This window comes from Cavia porcellus, unplaced genomic scaffold (genome assembly GCF_034190915.1).
Source record: "Cavia porcellus strain 051 isolate PalLab524CR breed Dunkin Hartley unplaced genomic scaffold, mCavPor4.1 scaffold_16, whole genome shotgun sequence".
In the NCBI taxonomy this organism is placed as follows: domain Eukaryota; kingdom Metazoa; phylum Chordata; class Mammalia; order Rodentia; family Caviidae; genus Cavia; species Cavia porcellus.
In genome coordinates, this window is record NW_026947499.1 from 30,277,170 (window position 1) to 30,301,960 (window position 24,791).

A 24,791-nucleotide genomic window follows, 5' to 3' on the forward strand; every position below is an offset into this window, starting at 1 on the left:
GGTATGGCAGAACTGGTGTAGCCAGCAGGCAGAGAATGAGTGAGAAACTTCCCTACTGCCATCAAATACAAAGTGATCTAGGCTGTGGCAGGTATAGAATGATCATTGCCTTGGCACTACCAGCAATACTGGCCTGAGGACAAAGAGTCTAGCCACCACTAAGCCACTCCAGCATGGTTTCACATGCCAACTGACAACCAAGTCAAAGCCTGGTTGGGGTTCTGACTGGGACCACATAAAGTTTAGAGCCCCTGTGTTCATAAGTGGCTCATATATGAAACCTGAGCCAGAAGAGGGCAGGAGCCTAAGAAACTGGGGCCCAGCACTCAGCAAGGATCAGGCCTGCCCAGGCCCTGGCCCCGTGCTGCCCCTTTGGGTACCAGAGTTCCAGGGCATGGCATCAGCAGCAACGAGCCAGTGCTTTTCCTCCACAGCTTATTTCCTGACTAGCCAGTGTGTTTGTTTTTCAGGGGCAACAAGAAGCAGGCCAAGTATGCAGAGCCCAGCTGGAGGTTCACAATCATGGATGGGTACGGCCCTGCAGTCCCAATGTTCAGGGATTGGTGTATGGCTCAATGCCCAGTGCTGTTTGAGGCTTGCTCCTGGCTGGACCCATGCCAGCTCACTGAGGCCAACACTTTGGTGCTGGATCCTACACCCCTGCACCAATACACAGCCTGAGCTTAAGGAGGGGAGGCTCCTCCATAGGGATGTCACATGCAGTGAGTGCTACCCACAGAGACCCACTCTATTCACTGGCCTTGATAAAGCCTAGTACAAGGATGGACAGAACCCCAGAGAGAGAGGAAGGGCCACTACTGGGCTTGGCCAGACCAGTGCTTGCTAGGCTAGAAACATGGTGCACCTCAGAGGTGAAGGGACATCATGGGGCCAACCCCACCATGACAACTTGGAGAAACTAAGGGCCAATGAGGGCAAGAGACCAATGTAGGCCTTAACAGATGCTTTTCATTTTCCTTGTACCTGTGACACAAATAAAACTCTTAATATGACTCTTCAGGGATTCCAGTGTGGGAAAAGGAGCTGTTAGGACAAAATGAAAAAAACTGTAGTCAGAGATGGTAACCACCACTGGGCTGCGGAGTAAGGTGGAGACTGGGTCCTGTGGACACCATGGCATATAGGGACAACTAGCACAGCATGGTCACTGGGGCCTCCTGTGTATAACTGTCAGCTCAGGGGGCGGGGGTGCAAAAAAAAAAAAAATAAATAACTGTCAGCTCATAGGCCCGGCCTGGGCACACCCAGTAGGCCCTATGTCTGTATAGGCTAGGACTGGTATTGGTCCCCGAACGAATATGGTAAGATCTTCCTTTTTGGGAGAGCCAGAGTCTATGGCAGGAACCAGGTCACCTGAACCATCAGCAGAGTCTTGTTTGCAGAGTTGGCCCATCTCAACTGAGACTGAGAACCCAAAGGCAGAAGGGACTAGGACACTGCCCCTCAGTGGAAATGAGGACCCATAAGACAACTGTTGGCCTTGTGGACAAGGTGTAGCTTCCTTTCTTTCTTGTGCAGAGATACAGAATTTTGCCTGAGCTCTGGTTCTATCCTACTGTACCAGCCCCATCTAGCAGGAGCAGGTCTGAGCTACAGACAGCCCTCAGCGCCCTGTCCCCCTAAGCCAAGCATGCCGTTGGTTCTGAGGTCCAAAGAGGCCCTGGCTGAAGGGGGCCTGCTGGCTTTAGTTGGAGGCTGGCTGGGAGCCCAGAATTCTGAGGCCACAGTGAGGAGGTGGCCAAACACCACACTGGCTTTCCCACTGCCCAATTCAGTTCACTTAGTAAGAAATGACTGTGTGTCTCCCGGGTAACATCATTCTGGCCAGAATGGCAACACCCACAAGACAACAGAGACCAGAGTGCTGGGCCCCTGCTGTCTGCTCTGGTCCCAGTGCACTCTCTATCTACCCCAGGGTATGCTCTGAGCCCTAAAGACTGTAAGCATTCAGGTAGAGCAGGGGACACCCAGTACCTGAAATATGCTGGCTCCAAGTCTATACACAGGAACATATGTGGATACAGGTGACCCAGGCCCAGCACCCCAAAAGACATCTTTTTTGGATGACAACTCAAAATGCTATTTTTGTACTGAAACAATAAATATGCGATGTCATGGAAAGCAAAATGCATATGAATTTTTAAGATCAACCAAGAAGACTTCGTAAAATTTTTCCTACCTAGAGTTTAGGGCATAGAACTGTACTTTCTGCCTGGGGTAGGCTCCAGATATCCTGCAGTGAGGGAGCACGAAGCACCTAGCAGCTAGGCAGAGAAGTTTAATGTTGTGGGTCCACTCTAGCCCACGTCATTACTTCTATGCATCTGGTAAAGTACTCAGTGCCTACAGGCTGGGTCCCTACAACCCCACCCAGACCACAGCAACAGCCACACACTTTCCTCTGTGGAACCCACTTCTTTCAAAACATGGCTATTCATGATACTGATTTAGCAGTAAAGAATGACAACAGGGGTTCCACAAGTAATGACATAGCAGGACCAAGAGGACATGGATCTCCAGGCCAAAAAACATCGGGAACCTGTGAGAGGAGTTGGGAAGATCAGGACTGAGATTAAACCCTGGAAAACTCACCTGCAAAAGAAAAGAGACAGGTGAGTCTCAGCATAAAAGACACTCAGTATAAATGCCCCTTATGAGACCAAAGACAACTCTTGGATACAGGGGGTGACACAAGGGAAGAAGCCTAGGAGGCAAAACAAAATGCTCAGGCCATAGGGACTTAAAGAGGGAGATGGGAGTAAGAGTAAACCACAAATAGCCAGGCTAGGGGACAGACCAACAGTTGGGTAAATGGATTGGGCAGGTGGGATGATGGGGGATGGAAAGACAGATAGATGAATGGAGGAACAGTAGATTTATGGATGAACAGATAAGAAGATGGGTTGGAGGGGGGGGAAGGGAGGGATGGATTAGTGGTTGGGTGGAGGAAGGAATGGGGCAATAGAAGGCTGAATGGAAGGGGGAATGAATGGAGAGAGAACAGGTATGTACACAGGAGGGTGAGGAGATATTTATATGAAAGGATGAAGGGTCAATGAAAGGACAGTTAGTTAGACAGGCATATGGACAGGTGGGCAGATGGTGGGTAGATGGATAAAAAGTTGGGTAGAAGTTTAGACAAAATAGAATGGCTGGAGGCTGGACAAATGGGGAGAACAGATGATAGAGTGAATGTATAGTTAGACATATGGATGGATAGGTGGTTGGGACAGCCATTAATGTCCAAGCTGTTTAACACTCCTGAAAGGTTAAGCCCATGCCACATGCCTGTCAAAGTAAATGCAATCAAGGCTGGTTCTAATAGCAAGACAAAGACACCATCAGAAGAATGTGAGACAGAAGCTGAATCTTTCCCTTGAAACCAAAACCGACATTGACATCTTCTTGCTGACCCAGACATTCCTCCTCAGAAGGAGTCCAGCCAAAGTTCTGCTCTGGAAAATCAAATTATGGGGCCAGAGTACAATCTGGGTTAAAGAATTAAAGGAATTTCCTAAGAATCAGCCAGCAGGGGGGCAGATGGGGCTGGGCTCCAATCCTGTGCTTTTGCCAGTCACCTATCAAAGCTAGCAGGGGACTAGGAACATTGAGCCTCCTCCTATGCTCTACACTATACTGTGCCCATGCTGAGGAGGGCATGGTACCAGCAAGTGGCCTAACAGCCAAAACCCACTTTTTCTGGCTGGAAAGGCCTCGTGAGAGCTGCCTCTGTCCTGCCCGCAGCCTTGTCAGGAGTTTATTCCCTACACCAGTTGACCAGGACTTGTGGGAGCCCTATTTGTTAACATTATCCTGTTGCTCATACTGGAGTCAGATGGTGCTTAAAGCTTCAGATACCTCTGAGCCAAGTCCACAAGAACAGTCACTGTGCCCAAACTGAAGACAAGGTGAAATAGGAGGCCTATGGCCTATCTCTCAATGAGGCAGAGGCCACTTTCATCTGTGCTGAAGGTCGGGACCACAGGATCTCTGGCAGACAATGAAAGGTTTGAGGATGAGGGTGCTATTCTCAGTCTCTCAGCAACACATTGAACTGTAAAGGAAAGATGCACCATCGTCACCTTGAAAAAGTGCCACACAGGATAGTGGTTTTTTCAAGTGTGCCTGAGAGTGACAGGCAATGAGCACTTCAGATGGTGTAATGGGCAGGGCTTTACTTCTGGATCATGTCAGCACAGCAGAGGCTGGTATGGAGTGTGTGGGACCCACTGCATTCCTCACACTGCTTTGTGCTTTTGTTATTTTCCAGAATAGAAAGGGAGCTAGGAGCAGTGACAAACACATGTAGTCTCAGCTCTTCATGAGGCTGAAGCAGAAGGATCACTTGAGCCCAGAAGACCCTGTCTCAAAAAAAGGAGGGGTATACAGAATACCAAAAGATAACTGACATATTAAGATGAAGTATTTGTAACATCTGGCAATAAAATGACATCTTTAATCTGAAAGGAACTCATAAACAGATAGGAAAAAAAAATCCCAACTGAAAGTGAATAAAAAGACCTAAGTGATGTGGTTGGAGGTAAGATTTCAAACAAGAGGCACAGATATGCAGTAGATATGCACAACTAAATGTGTGAGAGGTCCCACATTTGGATGTCACAGTAGTTGCTAGGGAGATGTAAGAAAGAGCAAAGGGACGTGGAGTATAGCTCAGTTGTAGAATGTTTGCTTAATATGCACAAGCCCCAGCACTGAAAATAAAGGGGGGGATGGACAATGAGGGGAGACTAGAAAGCAAATGTCCATCCCACCAGGCAGCTAGAGTGTGGAGACCAGGGAATTAGGTTCCCCAGGGGCCAGGGCAGTGCTTGCTGCTTGCTGAAGAAAGCTGCAGCAGGATTTTCAAGCCTCTGGGAGAACTGTAATCAGATTTAGCCAGGAAATTGTATTTTCCCAGTAGAGGAAGCATGTCACAGTAGACCAGGCACCGTGGGGATGGGGTGCCCCTCAGTGACTTCCTCTTGTTTCCCAGCATGTACATATCAGCATCCTCTGATCACATAGGGAATGGCTCCTAGGTGCATGGAAACCCTGTACACTGAAGCCTAGGGCAGGCTAAGATCTGATACTACCTGCTCCAGCTGCCCAGGACAAAGGCAGGATTGGTTAGCTCCAGAAAGTGGGACTTGGGCAATGGCAGGCCTGACATAAGGAGTCTGGAGGTTAGATCAAGTGAGGAACACTTCTGGGACCAAGGAGTAGGAAGCCAGGCAGCCTGAGGTCTGGGCTGGCACTGGGGAGTGCCAGTAGATGGACAAACCTAGGAAAGTGGTACACGGGGCAGGCAAGTATCCCAGCAGCTGTCTTCCTCTATGGAAGGCCTGACCCACAGGAAACCATTGCTGGGGCCCTAACCTAAGATTCCCCCTCGGGCAGGTCACAGACACCTGCTCCCTCTGGCAACATGGCACCCTTCAAGTCTCCATGGTACCCTGGGATCTACCTATGAGGACACAGGTGCACAGGAGACCCCATGGGCCCCAGGATGCCCTGCTGCTGACCCTTTTCCCTGACCTAGGCTCTAGTTGCAGGCAAGGGTCTGATTTGTAGGCTCCAAAGATAAAACTACAAGATGCAAGTTCCCACATCTTCTAGGGTATCTATGGTGTCTGGCCTAGGGCAGCCCCAAGGTCAAGGAACCTGGACTAGGAGCTCCAGGCATGGAAGGTGGAGAAGGTTGCCAGCATAGTGTCTTCTCCCTTGCCAATTTCTTACTTCACCTCTAACAATGAAGTCTCCAAGATGTCCCATTGAATGGGATCAGGTATGGTGAAGACAGCCCACAGACAGCTACAAGGTGTCTGTCATGGCTCATCCCCCATCCCAGGGAGATAATGAACAATGCAGGTGGGAGTCGGTTTGAGGTCCCAGGCACAGAACCAAGGTTCAAGCCTCTGTGCTCTGGAGTGGACATGGGGACTGAAAAATTCCTGAGGAGAGCGCAAAAGCCCACAGTCAGGCTTTGACCAATTACAGGTAAGTACAGGGCATAGGTATCTTACCTGTACCCACTGCCTGATGGCCCACTGGGACCTAGACAGGGACACTTGTCCTAAAGGGCAAGACACAGTGGTTAGGCAGGTGTAACCGTTGTTATGGTGGCCACCAGCCTGTGTGTACAGTTCCTTCTTCACTTTCTCCATCACAGACAGAGGGTAGACCCCTTCTGCCAGGCCCCTCCATCACTATGGCAACACCCAGGCTTCTCAGGAGGGACAGAGCCTCTTTGTGGTGACACAAAGCCCCTTTGAAGGGTGGAGGGGGTGCAGCCCCTGGAAGTCGGTGGTCAGAGAGCCTCTGGGGTGCAAGGGAGGTCTCCCTGGCCAGCCTCCTTTCCTGGGTTGTAAAGCCAAGGAAGCAATGGTGGGAAAGCCTGGTGATTAGAGGCTGAGATCTGGTACCACCTGCTCCAGCTGTCCCCAAAAGAGTCCTTGGGTGGGCTAAGTTTCATAGTCTGGAAGGCTGGCAGAGAAACCCAAAGCACAGTAGCTTCCTATGTGGGTGATGACCTGCTCACTTTCTCCTACACTCTTTTGACAAGGAACATGCTCTACTCACATGGTAGGAAAGGCCTTGCAGGAGGAACTTTTGCTTGATGGGAATGAAAAATCTGGGGATGGCTACAGGGCTAGGGACCTGCTGGGAAAAGGGAACAGGAGCCCTTAGCAGGTCAGCAAGCAGGGGCCACATGGCTTGCACATAAGGTGAAGGAAGGTCTGGACCAGATCTCAGAGGACTGGCTATGTTGTGTGGATGCTGCCCTAAGTCACTGTTTTCTCACTTCCCTGGCCTAGGCTCCCCTTGTTCTCTCACTTCCCAGGCCTAGGCAACTTCCTTGCTTTCCCTGGGGAGAATGCAGCTGGCTTGCTGTGGTGCCCAGGGCAGCCTAAATGTACCCACAATCCCAGCGTAGGCCTGCCCAAGAGGGAAACTCAGGGACTGCCTGTTGTGGGGTTGGGGAAATGGAACTCTTAGGAAGATGCAGGTTTGAGGCTTGATTAACAGAAACCCAGTACAGACCTACCCCCAGCATAATGACCTGTCCACACTCTGGCTTCACAGTCGGAGTCAAGAGGTGGCCAGGCCACACCCCGGCTGGCCCCAGTCCTAGATTCCCTTCCTCTGGCCTGACCTGGCCTGGCCTGAGGGTCCCTACGAACCCTGACTGCTGCTGACTAGGCACTTGGCAATGCCCCTGCATGCTGGGCGCCCTGCCCGGGAGGCCTCACCAAATGACCTCAGTCCGACCCACAGCAGCTTTGCTAACTAAGCCCCTAGTGTGTGTGTATGTAGGGGGTGGTATCATAGGTCCCAGAGGCAGCACAAGATGGTACTGGCCCTGGGAGAGATCCACTTCTTTGTGAGTGAAAGTATGTAGGCCTGGGGAGTAAAGCCAAGGGCCACCCAACTTGACACTACCCCTGAGTCAGCAAGCACCCCTACAGCCCCCACACAGGCCCCCACTTCATCCCTCTCTGCCTGCCTCCCCATCAGCATTCATGCTATCTGCTGATGTCTGTGAACACCAGGGTGTGCTTGTGGAGACCCACACATCAGCAACACCCCACAGATCTTCCTGCAGCCCTGGGAGCCTAGGAGCCTGGGAGTATAGCTGCTCTGTGCAGCTCATACAGAATAAGCAGGGCTCAAATCATGTCCAGCCTAGGCCTCCCTAACCCAGGGAAGAGGTACAGCTAGGTGGGATTGCCCACAGCCTAAAAAACAAAGTTGCATAAGGACAAGGAAGTGTGAGGAAAGTTATCACCTGTCCCCACTGCCTTTTCCAGTACCAGGGATCTAACAAAGGGGGATTCTATCTCTGAGCTATATCCGCAGTGCTTTTTAAGTTGCTTTGAGACAGGGTCTTGATAAGTTTCCCAGGTGGCTCTTGAACTTGTGATTCGCCTGCTAAACTGTGGGATTACAGGTATGTCCCACAGGTCTAGCTTCTCATTCATTTCTTTTCTTTCTTTTTTATCAGTACCGGGGATCGAACTCATGACCACACACCTGCAAGGCAGGCGCTTATGCCGCTGAGCTAAACCCCCAGGCCCTCATTCATTTCTTTATCAAGGTAAAACACTGGGGACCCAAAAAACTCTCCTTTCCCCAGCCTACAGGGGCCTACATTTGGGATAAGGCAGAGAGGGACAAGGTGGGGGCACACATCTCTGATTTGGGTGTCACACATCTCTAGGGCAGAGGCAGGGCCCTGCAGGGAGGCTGCTGTGGTGGGCCATGGCCATTGGTGCTCAGTAGATGGGAGGTGGGAGTGGAGAGAATAGAAAACAGGCTGGCTACAAGGTTTGGGGCCTGGCCAGTTACAGGAATGGAGCTTGGACCCTGTGTGCCCTCCGCAGTACAGACATGAGTGTGTTAGAATGAAGAGGCCAAGGGGCTGCTCGATACATGAGGCTCTGGGATAGATTTAAACTAGAAAATAAGAAGGATTGGTGGCTTTAGACCATGAGGCCAAGAGATGATGTTAGGTGCAAACCCAGTACTATCTCTAAAGAGGCTTTCCTGGCCTTCCAAAACAAAGAAATGATTCTAGGGGCTGGGGATTTAGCTTAGCAGCATAAGCACCTGTCTTGCAAGCATGTGGTCGTGAGTTTGATCTCCCTGGTACCAGTAAAAATACAAAAATACAAAAAAAAAAAAAAAAAAAAAAAAAAAAAAAGAAAGAAATGATTCTGGCATATTCTGGCATCAGCCACCGTGGCTTTTGAAAGGGTAACAGCCCGGACACAGCACTGAGTGGTGAGCCTGGGAAAGAGACAGGGCTGGCATCCCTTGGGGATAGTGACTTATCTACCTGGAAGTACAAGAACTCTCATAGGAAAGATAAACCTCACCATGCCCTTCTTCCCAGACAAGCAACCTAGAGGAACTGGTGGTATATCATCCGGACCCAGCCAAGAATTTCCTATCCTGGGAAAGGTAAGTTCTAATACCAAAAGCCTGGGTCTCCTCTGCTGCCTTTGCTCCAGGTCCTAGGTGGCCTCCAGAGGCCTCTAAATGCTCCCAGGACCCAGGGCAATAGCTCTTTTCTCCTAAAACCAGAAGCTGCCTTCCAACTCCCCTCCCCTTCCAAAGCTAGTTTGTCTAGTGCCCATGGCAACAGGTCCAGACACCACCAACCCCTAGCAAATGAATAAAGTCCTGCCTTTTATATGCAAACAAGGTAGTAGGAATGGCCAAGGGGCTCTCTCTACTCCCATCCAGGGCAGACTTCAGGCCCCATAGTGCCCTCATCTGGCTCCCTCCTACTACATACCGTGAGAGCCTTCTAGGAGCTGGATTTGCCAGTGTCTAGCTTCCGTCACAAAAAAGTAGGAACAAACCAGGCGTGGTGGCTCATGCCTGTAATCCCAGCTCTCAGAGGCTGAGGCAGGAGGAATGTTTGGGAGCTTGCGAACAGCCTAGGCTACAAAGTGAGTTCAAGGCCAGCCTAAACTGCATAGCAAGACCCTGTCTCAAAAAGACCAAAAAAAAAAGCAGGAACACTGCAGTAGGAAATGCTAATAGTTTGGGAACCTTCTCAAAGCCAATCACCAAGCTCACATGTGCAACCACCCCACTCCCACATATGTGCACACAACACATAGAGCATATCCGTTCAAAGAGATGCAATGATGCCCCCACAGCACCCACTTCCAGGTACAGACTCATACACCCATTTGTGTCCATGTGGCTTCTGCTTACCCCATCTAGAAAACAGGTGGTATGTGCATGGCCCAAAGTCCTGACAGTGATTCAAGCTGGGAGGGGAAATCAGGACTTAGCCAACACAGCTCCTGCCTAGCATCCTAGGCAAAACTCCACTGCTGTCTCCCTCCAAGACCTCAAATCAGGTCTAGTATATCTTCCACACCATAATATGGCAAACAGCCACAACCTATTTCATCCTTGGCTGAGGTTCCTCTGTGACATGGGTGGCAGGGCCTACAGACCCAAGCTTGCAAAGGGAACAGTAAACAAAGGACGCCTCTGGCAAGGGAAACTGAAAAGTTGCCCTACTGAATTCACTGAGCACAGCATAGACACCAGGAACTGCTGAATGCACCCTCAGTGAAAAGGTGTGGCCTCAAAAGAAAAAAAAAAGACTGACCTGGAACTCACAATGTTGCCCAGGCTGGTCTTGAATTCACAGTAACCCTCCTGTCGCAGCTTCCTGAGTGCTGAGATTATAGACCACACTGAAAAGGAGTGTCATAAATAACTGTGTAGACATATAGAAAAACATGACAGAGGCAGCAAGCAACAAAAAAGATGCTGCAGAAAATCTGAAGGTAAATCCAAAATGTCCATGAAAAATCCAGCAAAAATGCCAGGCATGAAGGCACATGCCTATAATCCCAGCACTTGGAAGGCTGAGGCAGGAAGATTGCCACAAATCTGAGGCCAGCCTGGGCTACATGGTGAACTCAAGGCCAGCCTAAGTACACAGGAAGTCTCTGTCTCCAAACAAACTCCAGCAAAAAATGGACTACATAGCAACAAAAAACCAAAACAAACAAACAAACAAAAAAGCACCACAGAGCTGGTGATTTAGCTCAGTGGCTATATAAGCGCCTGTCTTGCAACCATGCAATTGTGAGTTCAATCCCTGGTACCTAAAAACAAAAAAAATGACCAAAAAAGTACCACAAAGTGAAGAAACAGCCCACAGATGAGAAAAAAATTTTTTACCAGTTATCAAATAACTAATATCTATTTTTTAATTTTTAATTTTTGATTTTTTTCTCTTGAGACAGGATCTCACTATGTAATATAGACTGGCCTTGACCTCACTATGTAGCCCAGGCTGGTTTTGAACTCAACAATCCTCCTGCCTCAATCTCCTGCATAATGGGAATTATAGGCATGAACTGCCACATCCAACAAAGGACTAACATCTAGAATCATGACCTCGTGTATACTAAGCAGACATTTATTTACGCCACTGAGCTAAACCCCTGGACCCAACATCTAGAATTTATAAAGAACTAAAAAAATTTAAAAAAAAATCAGATCCCTCAAATTTAAAAACCTTATCGGAAACCCGAAATGAACTAAAATGAACAGACATTTCTCAGATTATGAAGTACAAAAAGCAAATAAATACATGAAAAAATGTTCAACATCACTGGTCATTCATGAAATGCAAATTGAAACAACGCTGAGGTTGTATCTAACTCCAGAAAGAATGGTTAACATCAAGAAATCAGTAACTAGTGCCAGCAAGCATGTGGGGAAAAAGGAACTTCTTTCTTGGTAGGAGTGTAAACTGGTACAACCACTATGGAAATCACTATGGAGATTCCTCAAAAAACAGAAACTAGGGGCTAGGGATTTAGTCCAGTAGTATAAGCACCTGCCTTGCAAGCGCACAGTCTCAAGTTTGATCCCTAGTACCAAAAAAAAAAAAAAAAACCCAGAAACTAGAGGCCAACCTGGGTTACACAGTGAGTTCAAGGCTGCCTGCACTACAAAGTAAGACCTCATCTCAAAACAAAACGCTGAAACTGAAACTAGAGGTTCCATTTCCAGCTACTACTCCTCTTGGTATCTTCCTGAAAGAGTTAGAAAACATCATAAAATGATATATTCATATCCATGATGATAGCAGGACAATTCATAACAGCTAAATCTTGGAAGCAGCCCACATTCCCATGAATGGATGAATACATAAAGAAAACATGGTTTTTACACAATGGAGTACTACTCTGCCGTGAAGAAAGATAAACTTGAGAACTTGAGGCTTTTTTTTTTTTTTTTTGTACCAGGGGTTGAACTCATGACCTTGTGCCTACCAGGCATTTGTCTTTTTGAGATGGGGCATCACTATGCAAGGCTGGCCTTGAGCTCACTTTGTAGCCTAGGCTGGTCTCGAATTTGCAACGATCCTCCTGCCTCAGTCTCCCTGAGTGCTGGGATTACAGGTGTGTGCCACCACACCTGGCTTTGAAACATTTTTAGATAAATGGTTGCATCTCGAGACCATAGTTTTAAGTGAAATAACTCAGTCACACAAGTTTAAATATCTCATTGTTTCTTTTGTGTGAGAAATCCACAGAGTAAAAAAAGATCAAAATGGTAGATATAGTAGGAAGAACATATTCAAATGGGCAGAGAAACATCTAGGGGAGGGTAAAATGGGAAGGAAGAAAGGAAAAAGATTTTTTAAAAAAGAATGGAAAAAAAATGGAGCAAAGCTTTTGCAAATGGGGAGGGGAGAGGAAAAAGAGTTAAGATATATTCAAAACAAAACAAAAATGTCTGGTTGTTTTGGTACAAATTCCCTATGATGAATACGATCATTGTGTATGACAAAATGTACTAATTAAAAAAAAATGACGGAGTTGGGGACTGGGGATTTAGCTCAGCGGCATAAGCACCTGCCTTGCAAGCAAGCAGTCATGAGTTCGATCCCCCGGACTGATAAAAAACAAACAAAAAAAAAAATGATGGAGAGAACAAAAGGAGAAAGGTAGGAGATGAAATAGACAGGAAATCGCAGAATGAGGACAGCAAACCAGGTTCTTCTGACCACACAGTTGGGGCCTGGAACCCACTTCGGGCAGGTAGCGGGTTCAGCCTCCAGCCGAGTTGTCTATCAGAGCTGGAACCTGCCTTGGGGATAACTTTCCATTCAGAAAAGGTGCCTTCCTCTGTCTCTGTTACTAAGAATACAATACTCTTAAGGTAAGAAGACCTGATAGGTTTCTTACACAAAATGCTTCCCTTTCTTTAAGTGTTTAAGTGTTTATTTACTTTAAGTGTTTATTTACTTTTTTGTTCCTTGAAATCTTTAAGTGTTTATTTACTTTTTTGTTGTTGTTGTTGTTATCCAGCATTGGCCTTGAGCTCCCTCCCAAACTCTAGTAATCCTACAGCCTCAGTATCCCAACTAGCTGTAAATACGGGTATGCATCACTGAGCCCAGCTAATACTTCAAGTTTTTTTTGTACCAGGGATCGAACTCACAACCTCAAGATTGCTGGGCGGATACTGGACCTCTGAGCTATATCCTGGCCCCATACTTCAAGATTTTTAAGATGTTAGTCTAGCTTTGAAATTCCTTAAGGAAACAGTACAGTGATGCTTCTGCATTTTCAGGACCATGAATCTACCAATTACACAAGCAGTGAACATACTTACCTGGAATCCCAGATCCTAAAGACATAGGTTTTGAGAAAGACAGACAGCTGGGTATGGGTGACTGGTATGTTTGTAATCTCAGCCAACTGGGAAGCTGAGGCAGGAAGATTCTAAGTTAGACGCCAGTCTGGTCAACTTAGCAAGAGACTGTCTCAAAATAATAATATAAAAAGGGCTGGGGGTACAGCTAAGTGGTAGAGCACTTCCCTCGTATGCATGAGACTACGGCTTCAAGTCCAAGGAAAGAAGAGAAGAAACAAAAGGAGAGGAAGATCTCCACACTCAGTGAGGCAAGCACAACATGACGGTCCAACCCTTCTGTTGCTGGAATTTATTTATTTATTTATTTTTAGCTTTTTGAGACAGGGTCTCTCTATGCAGTTCAGGCTGGCCTTGAGCTCACTTTGTAGCCTAGGCTAGTCTCAAACTTGCAACAATCCTCCTGCCTCAGCCTTACTGCTGAAATTTAAGTGGGGGTTGTCACCATCCTAAGTTCACCGGAAGCCAGCAGCCTTGACATGAAGACAGTGCTCTCTGGAACGACAGCTGTGAAGACGCTGCGTGGAAGTGGACCTGGCTTTTCCAGCAAGGCCTTGTGACTCAGAAGGTTCCAAGGCAACTTCAGTGGTCTGGACCAGCTTCCCTCTGATAACTGCCCACAGTGGGTGGGCATTTCTATTATCACCAGAAATTGTGGATCTGAGGGCTGATGTTCACAACTGGTCAGGTTTGGATCCAGGAAACATAGAACAAGACCCAGTAGATCCAAACAACAAAACAAAACAAAAAATGTCTGCTTATTTTGGTACGGCTATTCCTAGTATTTTAAAATAAAAATAAACTGGGCATGGTGACTCACGTCTGTAGTCTGTAACTGAAGCACTTGGGAGGCTGAAGCAGGAGGATCACTGTGAGTTTGAGGCCAGCGCAAACTACATAGACTTTGTCTCAAAAGTAAATAAATAAATGTAAAAGAATATTACAATTATGCACCAACAAATTAGACATGGATAAATATCTAGAAACATATAACTTACCAAGATGAACTCATGAAAAAATAGGGCTGAGGGCTAGCGATTTAGCTCAGCGGCATACGCGCCTGCCTTGCAAGCAGGCAGTCGTGAGTTCGATCCCTGATGATAAAAAGGAAAAAGACCAAAAAAAAAAAAAAAAACATAGGGCTGGGGGTACAGCTCAGTGGTACAGCATTTGCCTAGCACACATGAAGCCTTTGGTTCCAACACTAGCACCACAAATAAAATTTTAAAATATATAGAAGAATGAATATTCAGCAATAAACTTAAAAATCCAAATTAAAGAAGACTCAAATAATGAAAAGCAATTCCATGCTCATTTACTGGGAAGCCTATAATTTTTTTTAAATTTTCTTTTTATTGGTATGTATTTGTACATCATCATGGGGCATTGGCACATGTGCATAATACATCTTAATTCTTTTTATGTCCCCTTCCCCACTCCTCCCTCCTCCTACCTATTCTGGTGATAATACTATCCCAAGCAACCCACAGATCCAATATAATTACTATCAAAATCCCAGTGATGGCCTAAGGGTGTGGCTCAGTGATTGCAAATTACCTAGCATACCTCACTTTGCACCATAAATGCAAATTACCTCACAATAATTTACACTTCTTAACCAAAAGGCCGAGAAGTAATACCTCACAATAATTTAAAGACCTAAACATAAGGGGCTGGGGATTTAGCTCAGTGGCATAAGCAGGCGGCTGTGAGTTCTATCCCCGGTACAAAGAAAAAAAAAAGACCTAAACATAAGACCAAAAAGTATAAAACTCTTAGAAGAAAATATATGTTAAAATCTTCATGACATTAGATTTGGCGAATATACCTCTCTAAGACACCAAAAGCACAGGCAACAAAACAATAGATAAACTGGATCATATCAAAATGAAAGATATCTGTTATTCAAGACACAATAAAGCTGAGTGTGGTGGTACACTCATAATCCCAGTACTCCAGACACTAAGGCATAAGGATCATGAGTTCAAGCCAGCTCGTGCTACAGAAGGAGTTTAGGAGCACCCTGAGATACCCTGCAAAAAAAAAAACAAAACAAAAAAGAAAGGAAAGAGCAGCCGCTCTCTGTCTACAATCCCAACTCTCAGGAGGCTGAGGCACACCTGCAAGTTTGAGTCCAGCCTGGGTAACTTGGTGAACAACAAATTAAAAATAAAAAAGGGCTGGATGAAGGCTCTAGATTCAGACCTCAGTACCAAAAACAAACAAACATACAAACACAATTAAAAAACAGGCAAAAGAGTTGAATAGACATTTCTCCAAAGAAGATTTACAGACAGTAACCACAAGAAAGAACACTACGGATAGCCACAAGAGACATACAAATTAAACCACAATGACAACCTGTTCTGAAAAAGAAGGTAGAGATAACAAGTGTTGACAGGGATATCAACAAATTGGAACCCTAGTTACTATTAGGTGCTATAACCTAAATCAGTGGAAATCAGTATAGCATTCTTCAAAAAAAATTAAAAACTGCCGAGGCATGGTGGCTCATGCCCGTAATCCCAGTATTCAAGAGGAGGGTTTTAAACAAGAGAATCATTGCAAGTGACACCAGCCTGGGACACAGAGTGAGCTCAAGGCCCGCCTGAATGCACAGTAAGACCCCATCTCAAAAAACGAAACAATGGAAAAAAAAAAAAGATAAAAAAAACCCAAAGAATTAACATATAAATTGAGAGCATGTGATGCTGGAATTAAGGGTGTGTGATTAGTAAACAGCCCACTGATTTGGTTTGGCATAGTTCGGGCTGGGATTAAGGCTTCCTTACATTCACCCCAGGGCGGGGAGCAGGCATACAATTTAAGGGAGACACAAATCTTGCCTCCTTTCTCTTGTTGCTTCTGCTGTTTTGAGTGCACCAAGAAATGTTCTCCACCAAGCCACCCTACCTTGCAGCTAACTGATTATGGACTAACCCTCTTCAAACTGTGAGCTAAACAAACCTTTGCCATTTAACTTTGAGTGTGAGGTATTTTGTCCCAGCAACAAGAAAAGTAACTAAGACAATATATGTTCTATACCCTAAATTTCTGGGTATAGATTTGAAAGAACTGAAAGCAGTCTTTATAGGATATCTGCACACTGATGTCATTATTCACAACAGACAAAAGAGGGAAGCAACTCAAATCCCCATTGGTGGATAAATGGATAAAACATGACACAGATACACAATGAAATATTGTTTAGCATTAAGAAAGAAGGAAATTTGAAACTAGGTACAGTGATGTGTGCCTGTAATTTCAGTTTTTTTTTTTTGTCTTTTTCATTTTTATTGGTACCGGGGATCAAACTCACGACCGCCTGCTTGCAAGGCAGGTGCTTATGCCACTGAGCTAAATCCCCAGCCCCCTGTAATTTCAGTTTTTTGGGAGGCTGAAGTGGAAGGATCACTTGAGCCCAGGAGCTCAAGACCAGCCTGGGCATCATAGCAAGACCATGTCTCTCATAAATAAATAATACTCAGTGTGATGGCACACATCTCTAATCCCAGTGTTTAGGAGCCTGAATCTGGCCAGCCTGAACCACATAGCAAGATCCTGCCTCAAAAACAAAAAAAAAAAACAAACCTAAATAGAAATTCTGACACACACTGAAACATGAATGAATCTTGAGAATATCATGCTAATTGATACTCGTCACAAAAAGACAAATATTGGATGATTTCTCTTGCAGAACATACCTAAAGTAATTAAATAATGGGACAGTGGGATGGTAGTTTCAGGGGCTGGGATAGGACGTGGGAGTCATTGTTAATATGTATAGAGTTTCAGTTATGCTAAAAAGAAATGTACTATAGGTTAGAAATGATGTGAATAGACTTAATATATATATATATATATATATATACATTTAGTGCCCATAAACTGTATACTTATAAATAGTTTAGATGATACATTTCATGTTATGTATTTAAACATAAATAAAAATTAAAACCAAGTTGGGTATGGTGGCACATACCTGTAATCTCAGCCATGTGGGGACACTGAGGCTGGCAAACCACAAGCTCAAGGCCAGGCTGTGTAATTTAGTGAGACCCTTACTCAGAAGGGGCTGGAGCTGCTACTCAGTGACAGACTGCTTGCCTAGCATGACAACGCCCTGGGTTCTATCCTTATTACCACAAAAATAAATAAATAAATAAGGAAGAGCACCTTTCTCACTTATAACAAATTAGAAACTATAACACACTATTTTTTTTTTTTTTTGGTCTTTTTTCCTTTTTATCGGTACCAGGGATCGAACTCACGATTGCCTGCTTGCCAGGCAGGTGCTTACGCCGCTGAGCTAAACCCCCAGCCCCCATAAAACACTATTTTAAGTAACAGTAAATCAGAGATAAAAATTTTTCAGCGGCATAAGCGCCTGCCTTATAAGAAGGCAGTCGTGAGTTCGATCCCCGGTACCAATAAAAAGGAAAACGACAAAAAAAATTTTTTTAAAACATAGAATTAGCTATTTAGAAAGCGTCAAAAATATACTACTACCTCATACATAAAAATGTACACCCATTCAGGCACAGTGGCTCATTCCTATAGACATAGCTACTTGTGAGACTGAGGCAGGAGGATCCCTTCAGCACAAGTGTACATAGTTAACATGTACAGAGGCTAGCCTGGAAAACACGTGAGACTCCATTAAAAAAACTATACAGGTCATAGGCAAAATTTAACCAGTACATGAGGACAAATCTGAAATAAATGAGCACCTAAGGTATTTAAATGTCCAAACCAAAATTACCACTGATGCTGAATGAAATAACCAAAAAAAAAAAGGAACTTACGGGGATATTACTCCTACTACTTAGTACTTTTCACATTTCACAAACCAGGAAATTTCTAATTTAGTTCAGAGAGGAGAGGACTGAAAGAGGCACAGAAAACTAACCCAGATACAGTGTAAACTTCCCTGCTGTCCTTCCATTTCTTCTGAGGTCTCTGCTGGAGTAAACAGTTACACAAACATAAATCTTTTCTGCTGCCACGTCTGGATATGAAGGTCAGGTGGGAAGACAAGACCACTTTGGTCTCTATGAGTGACAGGTTGGAGCTGGACAAGAACCAGCATAGAACCTGACCCAAGCTAGGGACTTACAGGAAGGAAGCAAGGAGGAGCAGCCAGAGATCAGTGCCTGTGCCAGCAAAACACTGCAGTTCTCATGAATAGAGCATCTCAAAGAATCAGAGCTTGAGCCCAGCACAGAGGCTGGTATTTCCAGAAAACTCAAGAACATCAGAAGAAAGACTGCCTTGGGGTTAGAGCAGGTTCACAAGGTATTGCTTTTGTGATAGCTTGGGACCTCTGCATTAAGGATGAGCAGGGGCTGGGGCATCCAGGCAGCCCACAAGGTTAATGTGAATGCAGATAAGAAATGATGTCCTAGGGACCCTGCATCCTGAAGGCAACAGCATTTCAAGCTATGTGTGAGGGGAGCCAGGTAAGTATTTGTTGTAGAAGTGAAAAAGAGGACCAGGTACTGGCAGAAGCAGACTCCACCAGGTGCAGGGGAAGAGCGGAAGGATATTTCTACACGCCCACTCAGCTCCCTTTCCCTCTGTCCAAGCCTGCTCTCCTCAGAACAGGCGGTCTGGTGTGGGATTCACTTCTCTTGCCCTCTCAGGGCAGCAGTGGCTCTGGGAGGGGGCATCACTATCAGTAGGGGTGGGGAGGCTCCAAGTGAGCAGAGCAGGACAAGTAGGGTCACAGCTGAGGATGTCACCGGGAGCAAGGAGACTGCCAGGCTCGCACCACACCCCAAAACTTAGGTTATAGGTTCCCTGGAGCTTGCCCGGAGCTCCGCTGCTCCTAGGGGCCAGAACGGAGGGGTAGAGAGGCGGCGGTGGGGGTGGGGGGCAGGCGTCAGGCTCGTTCCAGGGCCCCGGGGGCTCTCTGCCCCTGTCACCTTGGCTGATAGCCTCCTGCCTTGTACCACGCCTTGGGCCTAGTCTCGCCCACCCTTGACAACACTGAACCTCCTTTAAGTCCTTCATTTCGGAAACAAAAGCTCTTCAAGTATAAGGGCTTAATTTAAAATTAACCATGCCTCTGTCACAGGTTTGGTAAATAAACATTTGGAATTATTTCTTCAAACAAGAATACTCAGTGAATTAAGTCTCTTCACAAACAATAGCTCCCTACAGATGGGCAAATGCCAAAGAAATGTCACTGAGAAGACTGGAGAGGGAAGATGCACTTGCCTGGGGCTGGTCTGGCAAGGGGCCTCCACTCTGTGCTCTGCTCACTCAGCGAGGTATCTCCTCTCCTGCACTTCACGCTTCAGGGAAGATAACTTTAGTTTCCCAAGTCCCTGGTCCCCTCTGGGTCTTCAGCTGCAGTGGGGAGATCAGTGGGAGGGGGCCCACTTGGGGTCCTGGATATGATTCTGTCTTCTTTAGGGTTCTGGACTATTCAGCTGCCCCCCTCCTCTGGGGTACCAGTGAGCCCCTCATTCTCCTTAGGAATAAGGGACAGGTGAAACTTGTAGTCTGTGCTCACTGACTAGGGGGATCTAAGAATCTGGTGCCCATTGCCCACCCTGCCTCAGTGTTCAGGAAAGAACCCTCTGAGCAGGGTTGCAGTACAATTTCTGTGCAGTTCAGAGTCAGGATGCTTATCACCTTGAAGCCATTGCCTTGACTGTAGGCCTGAAATAGGTGGTGGGTACTCTGAGAAGATTAAACCACTTTTAAAGTGTGGATCTTGATTAGAGGTGAGACTCCTTCACCTGTACCACCCCAGACTCCACAGTGGTCATGCCCGTTTCCTCATCTGTATAATTCAGTGCCCTTCTAGACACTGTGGTCCACAGTCTGCCCAGTTGGCACAGGCCCTGGGGCACCCAGTACCTCCCTCCAGGGCACAAACCAAAGTCCCCAGGGAATAAGACATGGCTAAAGGCCATCTCTGGCATCCTCATTATGTGTAAAATGCAGAGAGCAGCAAGCACATTTAGATACCTGATAATAATTCAGGGAGAATGAAAGTATTGGGGGAAAAAAAAAAAGGCTGGGGATTTAGCTCATAGCATAAACACCTGCCTTGCAAGCACATGGTTGTGAATTCAATCCCCAGTACCCCCCCCCCAAAAGTATTTTGAAAAGAAAAAGTTTAACTAAAGGTTTAAGGAAATACCCAATTCATCAGCTGTAAAACATAAAAGCAAGCCTCAGGATACCTCAGGCTGCTTCCTCATCTCCCATATATAGGTGAGCTCTCCTCATAGGTCAGTCAATTGTGGGCCAGAAAAGCCTGGGACTCAAAGTCCCAAATCAGAGCTGCTGGGAGCATCATACAGAGGCACCCTAACACAAAGCATGGCTGATAACTCTTGGTGCCTGTAGGCCTGTGGGGAGGGAGGCCTCTCACCCAGCCCAAGACCAGGGGCCCTCGTGGGCAGAGCCTCAAGGGCAGCCAGGCAGAACATAGAGGAGGTGACTGCAGCTACCATAACTCTATGAGGTCTGAGGGCAGACCACAAGGAACAGGGAAGGACAGCAATAAAGTAAGTATGAACATGGGAGAAGTATCAAAACAGCCATCTTGTCTGGGGACAGAGGCTCCCCAGGAGAGCCCTCAAGCAGAGCACAGGTAGGGCCCTCGCCTAGTGGTGTGGGCGCTTCAGACCTTGCCAGGCTGACCCTGCCATGAGTCACAGATCATCCAGAGCAAGGGATGTCATAGTGATAACTGACTAGTTTGAACTGGGCTCTCTGGCTATGTGGGCAAGGACCTTATACAGCCCATGGGGCTTGAACAAAAACAGGACTTACATGAGTGCCTGGCCTGGAAGTTCCTTTATTTTGCATCTTGAGGATGCCAGACCCTGTGACCTCTGAGGTCCAACTGACACCTCGCAACACACACAAAGCTGCTTGGGCAAGGGTCATTCCCACCTGACAGGCCATGTGTGATAGTTAACTGATTGTGTCAACCTGAGTAAGACAAGCCCAGCTAAATTAGATCAGCATAGTTCTGGGTGTGGTTGAAGGGATGAAGAAAGAATCACTCTGGATATGAGTGGCACCAACCAATATGCTTGTCACCTGAATGGAATAAAAGGGAAATGAAGAAGGAAAGCTCACTCCTATCTCTTCTGAAGAGCCTTCATTTTCACCTTGGACATCATCTCCTAATGATGATGCACAGACTCTTCAGCCTTCCACTGCAGACTCTTCGGCCTCCTAGCATAGACTTGCACAGGACACTATAGTGAGCTCATGGGCTTCGCCTGGATTCTTCGAATCTCCAGCACACAAACAACCCTTTTTTCACTCTTCTATCCCTGATTCCTCTGGAGGCAGCTGCTGTAAACCAATCTTATAAATTGTTACATATTTGTATATCTTGAATTAAATCTGTTTTTCTAGTAAACACTAACCAATAAAGATTTTGGTACCAGGTACCAGGATCTTGTTGTGCTATTATCTGCTCAGTGGTTTAAAGGCCTTTGGAACTGGTTTGTGCAAAGAGTTTGGAATGGCTTGAAGATGCCTGCTGAAGAAGCAGCCCTGGAATACTGTAAGTTGAACTTGATGGGAGATTCTGGTCAGAGCATCATCAAAATGCTGATAGAAATGCATCCAGGCTCAGAGAAGAGAAGACAAGAGAAAACAAAACAAAACCTGGCTCAGGAGGTTTCAGTTAGGAATAAAGACAACATTGGCTGTTGAACTCAGAGCAGATATGTTATACTTTTGACAGAAAATTTGTCTGGAGGGCTGGGGATTTAGCTCAGCGGCATAAGCGCCTGCCTTGGAAGCAGGCAGTCGTGAGTTCGATCCCTGGTACCGATAAAAATGAGAAAGACAAAAAAAAAAAAAAAAAAGAAAATTTGTCTGTATTTTGCTCATGTCCAGAGACTGCCTGATACTAAGATTAAAAGCAGTGGACTAGTTAATCTGGCACAAGAAATTTCAAGGCAGTCTAATGTTGAAATAGGGGCATGGCTACTATTGGGGGCCTTCAGCCAGATCTATGTTGATAATAGAGAGCAAAAAGCCCAACTGAATGATTTACAATGTTTTGAATTCGGTGAGAAAGGAAGCTCTGGTAAAGTTGTGGTCTGCAAACACATAGCAGAGGAAAACTTAGTTGCAGAAAAGGAATAGGACAACAGAAAAGATGGCCTGTGGACATTACCCTTTGCAGCCTCAAAATTGCAAAGCTGAAATACTTTGTTTTGTGAAGAGAACACCAGAGCACCATGTTCCAGAAAGGAAGTGGCCTAGAAACTTTGTTCCTCTGGATTTGGTGCATAGCACTCAGCAATCCAGGCACTTGACCTCTAAAGCCAAGAAAGAAGAAAACTTGGCTACTGTTCCATCTGGCAGCAGACCTTGGTGTCATCTATATGTTTTAGGCACATGAAGAATGTCAAAATTGTGGGATCAGGAAGGTTTCCACACAAATTTCAGAAAAATGCCTGGGAGGTATCCCCTTCAGAGGGCAATGTGTGAAGCTGCAAGGGTGAAGTTGAAGGTACAGTGGAGGCCCCAGAAGGTTGGAGAAGCCAAGAACATAGATCCATCTGAGAAAAGTGGCCAGCAGTGAGCAAAGCCAGCCTAAGAAAGAAGCTGTGAGAATTGCAATCACTGGTGGTGCTATATAGGGACAGATCCATCCAAGCCCTTTTAGTGTTCACATCTTGCTACAGATTACCTTGGATGCTAGACATCGAAATATGAGACCTAATGTTTGCCCTGCTGGATTTTGAACTTGCATTGGTCCCATTCCTTTCTATCCTCTTATTTGTACGTTTTAGAATGGAAATATTTCTCTTGTGCATTCTATGTTGGAAGTACTTAATTAAGTTTCTTTACATTTGTATAGGGGCTTGCACCTAAGAATTTGCCTTAAATCTCAGAGGAGATCTTGGATTTGGATGTTTCATTAATGCTAAAACTGTTAGGTCTTTGGCAAGTTTTAGAGATGGGTTAAATGCCTTTTACATAAAGGTAAGAGCATGTATCTTTTGGGATTTCCCTCTACAGCCTCATGTACTGATAGGTAGAGCTTCTCAAAGCTGGCTCAATCTAGGGCATGTGATACTGACATTAAGGATGTGTGGTACAAGATTAGTTCACGGACTGGAATTAGCATGACTCTGGGAGTAGATAATGGAAATCCCACTCTGGGTATGGATGGCACCAGGCTTATATCCCAGATGGAATATGAAGGGAGGGAAGAGAAACAGGCTGCTGCTTGCTGCTTTGCTGCCTTCTTCTTCAAAGGCATTTAGCCCATGGCATGAACTGTTTCACCTTTGTGATGCCCCTTTGCCATGTCACATTGCCTTGGAGCTAACTGACTTGGACTGAAACCTCTACAAAGTTTGAGCCAAAATAAACCTTTTCTCCTTTAACTTGTAAGTGTTGTGTATTTTGTCTCAGCAATAAAAAAAAAAGTGACTAAGACACCATACTAGCTGACATCAGGAGATTCACACACCTTGCATAGGGTTGCACTGGGGTTGGGTACTCTTAAGAGTCCTGTAATACAACATGGCATTTAAAGGGTTGACACTTCAAGGAGGCCTGAATTGCTTTTCAGGATTCTGAGGAGGCCCCACCACATAGAGACCAGGGCCAAGTGTACCATAACCCACACTGCTTAAGCAGTGCCAGCTCCAGGGGATTCTCAGGGAGGGGACCTTGCATTAGTTTGACACATAAGTAAAAACACAAGCATAGAGTTAGCCAGGACTGTGAAAACAAAGACTGATGGACTGATGGTGAAGGGCTCCTTTTTTTGCACCTGGAGGATGGAGCCTGAGACCTTTACACTAAACTATATCCCCAGCCCTTTCTTACATTTGAGATAGGGTCTCAGTAAGTCACTAAACTGCCTAATCATTTTTAACTTGTAATCATCCTACCTTAGCCTCCCAAAGAGCTAAGATTACAGGTATACATGATCATGCTGGCCTCTGTCTAGCTTTTTTCTTTTCTTTTTTTTTTTTAAAGCGTTTTGAGACAGGATCTCACTATATTGTTCAGGCTGGCCTTGAATTCACTATGTAGGGCAGGCTGGCCTTGAACTCACAGGTTTCTTCCTGTTTCTGCCTCTTGGGTACTGGGATTACATGAATGCATCACCACATCCAGCTTCTACATGGTCTTTTTAATAGCAGTAAGTGCTGACTAGCTACTGAGTGCCTGTGTCACCTGAGACAAAACCTGGGGATGTGAGGACATTAAAACATTTCCAATTTTTAATAACAGAAGATGCTAGGCAAGAAATAGTTCAAATGCACCATGAAAGACAAAGTTAAACTCTCACCTCATATTTATGTCAAAATAAATTTGAGGTAGATTAAATTGTAAATATAAAGAAACTAAAGAAACAATATCTAGTAGACAAAAAGACACTTTATCTGGCTCCATGCTGCAGAGGACTATGCACAGAGTGATGAATAACTAGAAAAAAGGAAAAATTGTCAACATTTTTCCATAAAGTATGAAAACTTTGTGACTGTCAAAAACTGTCATAACAAAAATTAAAAAGCTGAGAAAATTGTGCAGCAGGCAGAGACAAGCAAAAAATTAGT

General features: G+C 45.7%; 1 protein-coding gene across 4 annotated transcripts in view; it reads right to left on the reverse strand.

Moving 5' to 3' along the window:
* The window catches only part of Arvcf (ARVCF delta catenin family member), a 52,976-nt gene that overhangs the window by 20,468 nt on the left and 7,717 nt on the right, over positions 1 to 24,791 (reverse strand). The window lies entirely within an intron of this gene.